Source organism: Heteronotia binoei, chromosome 19 (genome assembly GCF_032191835.1).
Source record: "Heteronotia binoei isolate CCM8104 ecotype False Entrance Well chromosome 19, APGP_CSIRO_Hbin_v1, whole genome shotgun sequence".
NCBI lineage: Eukaryota > Metazoa > Chordata > Lepidosauria > Squamata > Gekkonidae > Heteronotia > Heteronotia binoei.
Genome location: NC_083241.1, coordinates 18,054,255 through 18,065,205, shown reverse-complemented (window position 1 = coordinate 18,065,205; position 10,951 = coordinate 18,054,255). Strand labels below are relative to the sequence as shown.

At 44.1% G+C, this 10,951-nt stretch overlaps 1 non-coding gene across 1 annotated transcript; it reads left to right on the top strand.

Moving 5' to 3' along the window:
- Window positions 1–3,014: 3,014 nt before the first annotated feature.
- On the top strand, window positions 3,015–3,089 carry TRNAT-UGU (transfer RNA threonine (anticodon UGU)). The gene has a single exon. It is a non-coding gene; the product is annotated as a tRNA-Thr (tRNA).
- The last annotated feature ends 7,862 nt before the right edge of the window (window positions 3,090–10,951 follow it).

Sequence of the window (10,951 nt, the reverse complement as noted above, 5' to 3'; positions counted from 1 at the left end):
GGCTTATTTAATCAAAAGTTACATTTTTTTCAGCAAGTAAGTGCTGGTGATCAAATCTGATTTGTTCACATATTGATGTATATTTACTTACACCCTATTAAGATAATCAGGGGGGAAATTGCAGTAAGAGTTCCACTATTTTTTTTAAAAGTTCACAATGATTCCATTGTGATTAACAAGGAAAGGAAAGGTCCCCTGTGCAAGCACCAGTCGTTTCCGACTCTGAGGTGACATTGCTTTCACAATGTTTTCACGGCAGACTTTTACGGGGTGGTTTGCCATTGCCTTCCCCAGTCATCTACACTTTCCCCTAGCAAGCTGGGGACTCATTTTACCGACCTCAGAAGGATGGAAGGCTGAGTCAACCTTGAGCCGGCTACCTGAAAACCTAGCTTCCCACAGGGTTCGAACTCAGGTCGTGAGCAGAGCTTAGGACTGCAGTACAGCAGCTTTAACACTCTGGGCCACAAGACTCTATGTGATTAACAAACAAATAAATAAATAAAAGGGTCACAATAATGATCACATTATCAAAAAAGTAGAGAAAAGAAAAAAGGGCAGCCCCCCCCCCCCCGACATAGTACAGTTACCTTCTCTGGCCTCCAGTGGTATTCTATAGTCATTTGAAGATGAAATCTAGGATAGGTACTTTTTAAAAAAGTATTTTACTTTTTCCATATCCATCACTATTGCTAGACCTACCTTTGATGACTGTCATTTGTCTAGTCCAGGAGTGGCCAAACTGGCTCAGGAGCCACATGCAGCTCTTTCACACACATTGTGTAGATCCTAGAGGTCAAGGAGGAACTTAACACAGGCTTACTCTTAAGTAAGTGTGCTTAGCATTGGGACCTCAGCCTCTGAGCACTGACTCATAAGTAGGTGACTATTTCCACCATATGTGAACTGGGAAAGGAGGGGGAAATAGGCAGGCTTGCAAACTCTTCTCCACCACAGAGGTCACCTGGAGACCTAGAATGGGAAAGAGAGTGTAAGAGCCAAAGGAGCCATTGGAAGGAGAGATGGAATTAAAGAGGGTGATACAGGGTTCTCTCTTAGTTTCATAGCTCTTGTAGGAGCTGTATTTACTAACCTTGGTGTCAAGGTGAAGAGAGATGCATAATGATGCAAACAGTGCATGAATATTTCTTTCTCCCACTGGTGCCAAAAATATTTCCCTAAGCTTTCCCTGTGCTAGTCTTATGGGGATTGTTACTCCCAGCTTTTGTTTTAAAACAATCTTCTAGCATGGTCGTGTTGTAAAATGCATGCATATGTATTTTATCTCTCTGCGCAAATAAAGGATTAAGAGTTTTTCAAAAGGGGTGTGTGTACTATTTGTTCATGACTTGTGGCTCTCAAACATCTGACATTTATTCTATGTGGCTCTTACATTAAGCAAGTTTGGCTACCCCGTTAGTCTTTTTTCATAGGATCCGGGAGCAGTTCACATAGATTGAACTACCTAGCAATTCTATTTTAGTGAGGCTGGAGCAGACTTGGTCTTTCTTATGCTGAGTACTGATATAGGGCCCAAATATAATTTTTCTGGCCATGCAAACTTGTAACATGGGGTTTCCTTCTGCATTTGATATATTTAATGTTGTGAGCTATGAAAGGGTAGACAGAATATGATGGTGTCTGTAATTAGGCAGTGGGCAAGGAGTTGTTAATGAACAAGGCTGGTAATTACTCAGGGCTTTTTTTTTTTTTAGCAGGAATGCACAGGAACGTAGTTCCGGCTGGCTTGGCATCAGGGGGTGTGGCCTGATATGCAAATAAGTCCCTGCTGGGCTTTTTCTACAAAAAATTTCCTGCAATAACTAATAAATCATATTTATCTGTTTTATACCTCAGCTATTGTTCTGGTTTGTACAATTGTGGAATTTGTAAATGCCTGCTCCCAACTAACTGCAGCAGTATACTTGTTGGGGAGTAGGGATGGAGTTATGACTTGGGACAGGAAGTGATTCCCATTGTTCCTATGAGAGAGACAAGAAACAAGTCGAAGTATGAAACTCACTGCCACAAAATATGGAGTGTGGAGGAAGGCCCTGAGTGTAATTTTTCCTTTTCCTTAAATGGAACCTCTGTGCTTAGAGGCAGTATAATGAAGCTTTTTATTCATACTTTATACAAAACTTGGCACCAGTTCTTTGCTGTAAACTTTCTCGTTTACAGTTATATAGATATTTGCTATATTGACACTAGATCTGAAGAGCTGACAGCTGTTGTGGCATAGTGGATAAAGTATTGTACTGGGATTCTGGGAGAAGTTCAGACCCCCTTTTCTACTGTGGAAGCTTGCTGAGTGACCTTGGTCCCATCAACAAACTGTCACCGCACCTCAAAAAGGATATTATAGCATTGGGAAAAGTCCAGAAAAGGGCAACTAGAATGATTAAAGGGTTGGAACACTTTCCCTATGAAGAAAGGTTAAAACGCTTGAGGCTCTTTAGCTTGGAGAAACGTCGACTGTGGGTGACATGATAGAGGTTTACAAGATAATGCATGGGATGGAGAAAGTAGAGAAAGAAGTACTTTTCTCCCTTTCACACAATACAAGAACTTGTGGGCATTCGATGAAATTGCTGAGCAGCCAGGTTAAATGGCTAAAAGGAAGTACTTCTTCACCCAAAGGGTGATTAACATGTGGAATTCACTGCTACAGGAGGTGGTGGCAGCTACAAGCATAGACAGCTTCAAGAGGGGGTTATATAAAAATATGGAGCAGAGGTCCATCAGTGGCTATTAGCCACAGTGTGTGTGTGTGTGTGATATATATATATATATATATATATATATATATATATATATATATATATATATATATATATATATATATATATATATATAAAATTTTGGCCACTGTGTGACACAGAGTGTTGGACTGGATGGGCCATTGACCTGATCCAACATGGCTTCTCTTATGTTCTTATGTCATCCTGACCAACTTCACAGGGTAGAGAGAAGGGAGAGGTGAGAGCAATGTTTTAAGCCACTTGAGTCCCAAGGGAGGGATGGTGGCTCAGTGGTAGAGCATCTGCTTTGTAAGCAGAAGGTCCCAGGTTCAATCCCCGGCATCTCCAACTAAAAGGGTCCAGGCAAATAGGTGTGAAAAACCTCAGCTTGAGACCCTGGAGAGCCGCAGCCAGTCTGAGAAGACTGACTTTGATGGACCAAGGGTCTGATTCAGTAGAAGGCAGCTTCATATGTTCATGTTCAAAAGGGAGATATAGATAAACAAATGAAATAAATGAGCTACATTTTCATGAATGAACATAAGTGGTGCCAAAAACAACAAATCTCAGAATTTGTGGGCCTTTAAATACCTTCCAAAAGCCCCGTATTGGCTCCAAAAGACCAGCTTGTTTCTCTTGGCAACTGCATTGGTACCATTTCTTTTTTTAAAGAGAGTTCTTTTTGCTCATGGTGTGATCCAGTCAACCAGGGACCTTGTTGCTAGCCAGTCAGATTTGGTCAGCGTCAAAAAGCCAAGGAAGAATGGCAGTAAAGTTTTCTTTCACTGGTGGCCTGCAGTTAATATTAGGGGTGTGTGCATATTTCCTATCTCATTGATTTTTTGTTCATTTATATTTTCTTGGTGGTCTCAATACTTATTGGTTTTATAACTTTGTCATGTGTGATGAACCATGTTAGCCTAGAATTTGGGAGACTTGGCTTCAGATCCCTGCTTTGAAGTTCTCTGGGTGACCCATGGGCTAGTCATGCTCTCTCTTGCCCTCAGCCTAACCTACATTACAACCTGTTCTGCAGATAAAACTGGGAAAGAAGACCCATGCACACCTTGGAAGAAAGACAGAATAAAAACATATTAGCATAAATGAACATTCATGCTATGTGTGCTTTTGTATGCAATACATTTATATGTATGAAATGTCTAGTATTGATATGTATGATACATCCCTTTTACACCCAGAGTATACATAAGGCTGCACAAATTTTTAAAAATGGCATGAAAAAAATAGAAAATGGCATGATGATAAAGAATCACAGGATAGATCCATGCAGGGGAGAAATTACATACAAGGGAGAAGGGGTCAAAATTGCAGAGATAAGAAATTTGAAATAATCCCTTGTCAAGATGCACTTAAGGGCACTATCTCTGTGCTGCTTGGTGTGTGTGTGTGTACACGTGTGAATTATTGTATGTTCCATGTGATCAAGGGTTAATCTCACTGAAACCTGGCTTGCAAAACTGAAAGAATTTGCTAGCTGCCCTTCAGGTCTGTACTAAAAGCAGCTAAAGTGTATCCCTTCCCCCCAATATTCTTTTACTAAATGGATGATAGTTCAAAGGTGGTTTTTTGGTCTCTGAAGTAGGCCTGATGGAAATGTCAGGCCCTGGCTCCTCAATGGTAGAGGACATGAGACTGCCAGGGTTTCTTTTCCACCCACAAGGCCCTCCTCAGGCTCTCTGCCCCATGAAGTTTTCTGGGATTCCTTTGACTAAGAATGAAAAGCAGTTGGCAGGGACTTTGCCACCAGATGCCTTCGTTTCCCACGCCTGCCTCTGCATTATGTGTGTCTCCCTCTCTCAGCCCCTTCATCTCCCATTCTGCTCCCACCTGCCCCCCGTCCCCCCCCCCCATGCTCTCTACCAGCACTACAGCAATGTCATCATCATCCCAGGCCCTGGGAACGTGCATTGTTCACTCACCAAATAGAGAAATCCCCACTCAAGCATTGCAAATGAGGGCACAAGGGGAGCTGGGGGGGGGGGGGGGGAATGTACATACCATTGAGGACTGAAGGGGCTGCCAGTCTGTCTGTCTGTCTCTCTGACTCTCTGACTTGTCAGATGAATTCAGTAGTTAACAAACAGCAAGAGGCTTGAGTTGCCATTGCAGCTGGTGGGGGTAAGGAGGAGGAAGTGGAAATGTGGCTGGCTGCTGCCCATCCTGTTATTCTGTGTGGTACTGAATGACGGTATATAAAGACAAGTCTTGGCTTTGGTGGAGGAACAATCATGGAGAATGCAAAGAAACACCCGCTGTGCCCTGAAGCCCACTGGACCTTCTAGGCAGGAGTATATGCCACAGAGTCCTATTATACATGCATAGCTTACTGCAGATTTCCTGAGATTTCCTTTACGCTTGACTTCAGATTCTGTGCCCCAATTAATGGATCATTCTTTTTCCTCCAGTGTATTCATTCTGCAGCTTCAATTTGGAAAAAAAATTATAAATTGGGGTGCAAATAACTAGTAAGAACTTAAAAAAAAATTACACAATTGCCCTGTCGCAGCTGCACAATAGCATCCAGCAAGCACCTTCCATTTTAATCCTAGTGTTTCAGGTTTTGCACGTGCATTTGTGCATTTGTTCGTTGAATTAAAGGGAACAGAAAGGTGCACAGGAAAAGGAGGAGGAAGCCTGAACACTAGGGGATTCTCTGCTGTGTTATCACTCACTATGAAAAATGAGAGCTACATGATCTCATAATATGGGGGAACATGTTGAGTGTACAGAATACATGGTAGAACTCACTGACCCTCGCACTGGAAACTATGATCATTGGCACCAAGTATGTGGGTGTCTCTCTCTCTCTGTGCATGTCCCTGTGCAAAGTCAGCTGCAACTCCACTGGCTGGCCTGCCTACTCCGATCTCTACCAGTTTAAACAAGGCAGCAGGAGAGGACAGCCCAGCCAAGGTCACTGTGCCAGCCAAGAGCTGATGGCTCCCTGCAGGTGCAGCTCTGTGCTGCCCTCTCTTAAGGGAGAGGGCAGCCCAGCCAGGATTACTGAAAGAAATGCATTTTACAACCCTTCCAGAATGTTAGTAATGAGGATGCATTTCTTCTGGTTTGCTGATCCATACTGCTGTTCTAAAAGTGCATATGCTGACTCCTTCTGATTGCACCTGATGGAAAGAGGGTATTACTGGGTGTCAGGACCTCGAGCCAAGAAATAACACAGTCCAATAATTCAGCAGTTTATTCCATAAGCATCATAAGGCAGTACACCATCTTTGCTAAGACTGACGTCTTAGCCCAGGGACTCTCCTTTTAACCCCTTGCCCCAACTGTTAAATTTTAAGCATAAGTGCAGCAAAAGCAAGCAGGAACCAGGGATTTAGTGGGGCCTCTCCCCCCCCCCTGCCACCCAGCGTTAGAGTCCAGGTGTCTAATCTATACTTCCCTAGTGTCTGACCTTGAAAACGCCAGAGACAGTTCGACTAATCAGTTCCCAAAACAAGTGAGGAGGGGGATGAGCAGGGAGTAGGATAAGCATAAATGCACTCGAGCAAAATGGTTGCATCATAAAAGCATGGCAAGAGGAATACCGTGTGGATGACTCTTGACACGATGGGGGAGCTGTTGAGGGACCTTAGCTGGTACAATGAATCAGTTGGGAAAAATTGGTCCTTCAGAGCGGTGTCCCAGGTTGTGGTATTAGATAGTTTTACTATTAATTGAAATCACAGCTCATCAAAGGTGTCAAGTCTGATGTTTCAATAACGAGACCTTCTTGATAAAAAAGTTTCTAGTTTATTGTAACATGTTGCAAGACTGTAGAAGCAGATTGAGAGACTGGCGAGCATGCACAAAGAGCAAACATTTAAGGTACATATCAAAGGAATTCCTGAGGGTGGGGGCACTCTATGCAGGGTACATTCACACATTGTTATTATTTTATCGTTCTCAAGCACTGGCTGGCCTTGGGCATTTTCTGAAGCACCGGCTATCTCTGAGAAGGCACCACAATCTTGTTCCCATATTCCCATTTCCAAGCATTGCTACATAACAAAGGAGGGAGGAGGGGGAAGGAGAGTTCAAGCTAGCAGCATCTGAATACAGAGTGGTTTTACCCAGGATCCCTTTCCTGAACCAGAGTTGGTGACCAAACTTCTAAACTACTAAAGCATCATAGCAGACTTGACAAAAGGTCTGTAAAAAATAAAAATTTTACCAAGAAATTCTGTTTCCTCATTAAGGATGATGCTTGAGATAGGAATGGATCCTGAGCATACTCATGGATGCTTTTCTATATTATTACATCTTCAAGTTCAATGGCTGAAACCTGTCACTGGAACTGTCACGTTCTCAGGGTGCAGGCAGGCAGGAGCCCAAAGCCAGTCCAAGGTCAAAGTCCAGGAAGTCAAGCAGGAGCCAAGTCACCAATGCAGAATCACAAACTGGAATCAGAAGTCAATGTCCAAAAGCCAAAAGGTCAGGGTGCCAAGGAAATCAAGCAGGTCAGGATCAGGAATCAGGAAGGAGCGTGGATGAAAGCCAGAGAAGAGACTTGTTGCTTCCACAAGGTTACCAGGTCCTGTCAGGCTCTGTTCATTTATCATGTTAATCAATACTGTTACTAATCATATTCAATGCTGCTTAGAAATGCCTACTAACATAGAAGCTGGGGTACTAAGGAGGGAGGGGGGAAGAGTAGAAAACAATTTCCCAGGAATATCAAAGGTTGCCAAGGTCCCTTTGAAGTAGACAGTATGTGCCAAACTCTCACCTGCTCTCCGGAGGCCCCAAGGACATTGCCCTGAGAAATGTAACCACCAACTGAAAAGATAAGGGGTGGGGGAGCATTGGGAAAAGTCTCACATGCAAAGTAACCTTTTGTTTTGGGAATTAGGGGGTAGAAACAATTGCTTTGATGTAGAAGGATAAATGCCAATAGTTCGAGCTGATCTCCATCAGTTCCAATACCTGCCATGCTGAAGTAACTCTGAAGTAGCCAATAAATGCAACTTTGTTTCAAAATACCAAGTCTGCTTACTTGTGAGCTTCAATTAACCTACGCCTGACAGGTCCTGGGTGGGAGCTATATGGGAGTCTCAATCAGCCTGCTCCCTGGGTGGCAGTGACTGCTAGAACTCAGGGCTGAAAAATCTGAAGCATCGGTGTGCCTCATGTCTTCGCTCTGAAAGTTCTTTCCGGGGCCTGCTTCAAACTCTTGAGATGGGAGGAGGAGAGCTTGGAGGAGATTGATCGTCAACAGCTGACACTGGTGCCTGGAGAGTGATTGATGGGCCAGCTGCTGTTTGTTCAGCTGAGGAACTGGCTGGCAACTCTTCCAGTTCTGTTAACCCTTCCAGCTCCTCCTCGTCAGGGCTCATGACTGGAACCAAGTTCTGAGCCACAATAAACTTTGATTCATATGAAGCCCCAGCTAGATCTGGGCAGGAGCCCAGCTATTTTCTCTTTGCCTAGAAATACCCATGGCTAATTTTTAAGCAGGGCAATTAAATAGCTGATGAGAACTACCACTTAGTTGTACTAAATTGCAGTACGGTTAACACAGGTTGCCATTTGAGGGGATGGCAAATATATTGTGGCTTAACTGAAACTGAAAATGTGGATTTAGCCACCATCACGATATAAGATGATGTCTGAAACATGCTAAAATCTTCACAAAACTGCTCACTATACTACCTTCTGTAAGATGGCAATAAAAAGGCCTCAGCACATCAGATGCATGTTTTGTGATTTTAGCTCTAAGAAGTGAATTCCCCCATTACAAATTATCTGTGAACAAAAACCTCAACATCCAGTATCAAAACTTCAAATGATAACCATGCAGGTCCATTTTTGCCTCTAAGATTAAAGGTAAAGGTAGTCCCCTGTGCAAGCACAGAGTCCTTACTGACCCATGGGGTGACATCACATCAGGACATTTTCTTGGCATACTTTTTCTTATGGGATGGTTTGCCATTGCCTTCCCCAGTCATCTACACTTTACCCCCAGCAAGCTGGGTACTCATTTTATTTCTTAGCTGCATATTATTATGCATTTTAGTAAGGTGCCATAAATACATGTGAAGCAGGACAACAGATCCCTGCCCCAGGAGTTTACAATTTGATAATCACCATAAAAGGGGGAAGAAGGTGAAGACAGGGATGAACAGGGGTAGAACATATGTTTTCTTTGAAATTGTTCTAATGTTCCTTTCAAGCAAGAGTCTTCAGTTTGGCCCCAACGTTTTCACTTGAGGCAAAGCTTGTATGGATAATTTCGTCCATCAGCCTTCCAAAGGGACATTAAGCATTGGCCAGAGGCCAGTGATACCTCATACATAGTTAGACAATACCTACATTAAAGCTTGTTTCCCTTAAAAACCTTTCAAGGTTTCAGCCAAGCAACAACCATCTTGAAATTTCACTTTGGTAAAGTTTGATGGCAGCTTTGATTAATGACCCTGCCCCTGTGAGGCTGTTTTAGGCATTGTGCTTTCTTCACTCCTCCCTCTCATGAACTGCTGCCTTGACGTGGTGAGAGGGCTTGCACGGTTCAGTGAGGCTGTGGGCTATGCCATGCAGGGCCACCCAAGATGGACAGGCCACAATGAGATCCCAGACAAAATGCGATCAACTAGAGAATGAAATGGCAAACCACTCCAGTATCCTTGCCAAGAAAACCCCATGGACAGTAACAAAAGGCTAAAAGATATGGCACTGGAAGATGAGCCCCTCAGCTAGGAAGGTGCCCAATATGCTACTGGGGAAGAGCGGAGGGCAAATACAAGTAATCACAGAAAGAGTGAAGCGGCTGGGCCAAAGCCGAAAGAATGCTCAGCTGTGGATGTGTTTGATGGTGAAAGAGAAGTTAGATGTGCAAAAGAAAAAAATTCGGAAGTACATAGATTTGAAAGTATACGGGGGGGGGGGGGGGGGGAATACGGAATCCCGTATATTTCTGAAATCCGTAGTCGGAATAGCCACATATACGGTAGATGCACGGCTATTTCCGAATATACGGCCCCATTATACCCTATGGGCCATTGAAATCAATGGCAAATAGGGTATATTTGAAGCCGCCTGGAGGGGAGGGGGTTTGAGGGAGAGCCCCCAAATTTGCACAACCTGAACTGAGAGTGGGGTTTTTTACAAACCTAACTCACTGCACTGTACTCTGAACCAACAGGTGTCCTGACTTCTTTTTAAGAACCCTCCCACCAAAACTTATTTGTTTGTTTTTTTGGTCCCTAACCTATCCCTCTTTGGGTTGGGGTAGTAGTAGTCTGGTAAAGTTTAGGAGACTAGGTGATCCTGCCTCTACCTGGCTACAGTTTTTAAAAGGCTACCTTGAGATGAAGGCAATCCTTGTTATATCCTCCTAGTTAAACTTCTCCTAACTAGATCCTGGGACAAACCTGATTTCCTTGCAAACTAGAAATCAGGTGTCCCCTATAACTTGAGAGAAGCTGTGGTTTACCCTATGGAAATCTAAGGATGCACCAGCTTTCAGTGGCTGAAAGCAAGATGCACTGCAACCCTAGTCTCTTTAAAAGGGAGCCTTATGTGGCCTAGTAGTCACGCTGCCTTTTATGAGAAACCTAAAATCTTTTTAAATCACCCCTATCTGGCCTACTTGAATTTTGAAAGGAGATAAAGCCCTAAACTGGATTTTTTTTTTAATTTCAAAAAACACAATCCCTAAAAACACCCTTATGTCAAGTCTGCTGTAATGTCTGAGTAGTTTAGGCCCAAACGCTGGTTCAGATGAGGCCCCTGGGTAAAAGCCATACTATATTCAAATGCTGCTAGCTCAACCTTTCCGCTCCCCCTCCTTTCCTTCGGGATACAGGCGAACAGCTTCATGCACTACCGAGTTGAGCCGGGTCGACTACCTGGGGTCGAAGCTGAGAGGGGCAGCAAAGAGATGGTACGTGAGCCTGTGCGAGGCCAGGAGCCCAATCCTGGACGACGTGCACACCTTCCTACAAGCCCTGCTGACCCAATTTGAGGACCCGCTGCAAGAATCCCGAGCGTTGGCGGCCCTGCGGGACATGCAACAAGGGGCCCGATCCATCCGCGAGTACGCGGCCGACTTTCAAGCTAACGTCGGCCGCGTCCGGGGTTGGAACGAAGTGATGAAAATCGAGCAGTTCACCAGCGGGCTGAACGCCAGCATCCTGGATCGAGCCCTCACCCAAGCCCGTCAGACAACCCTGGTGGGGTGGATTCAACTGGCC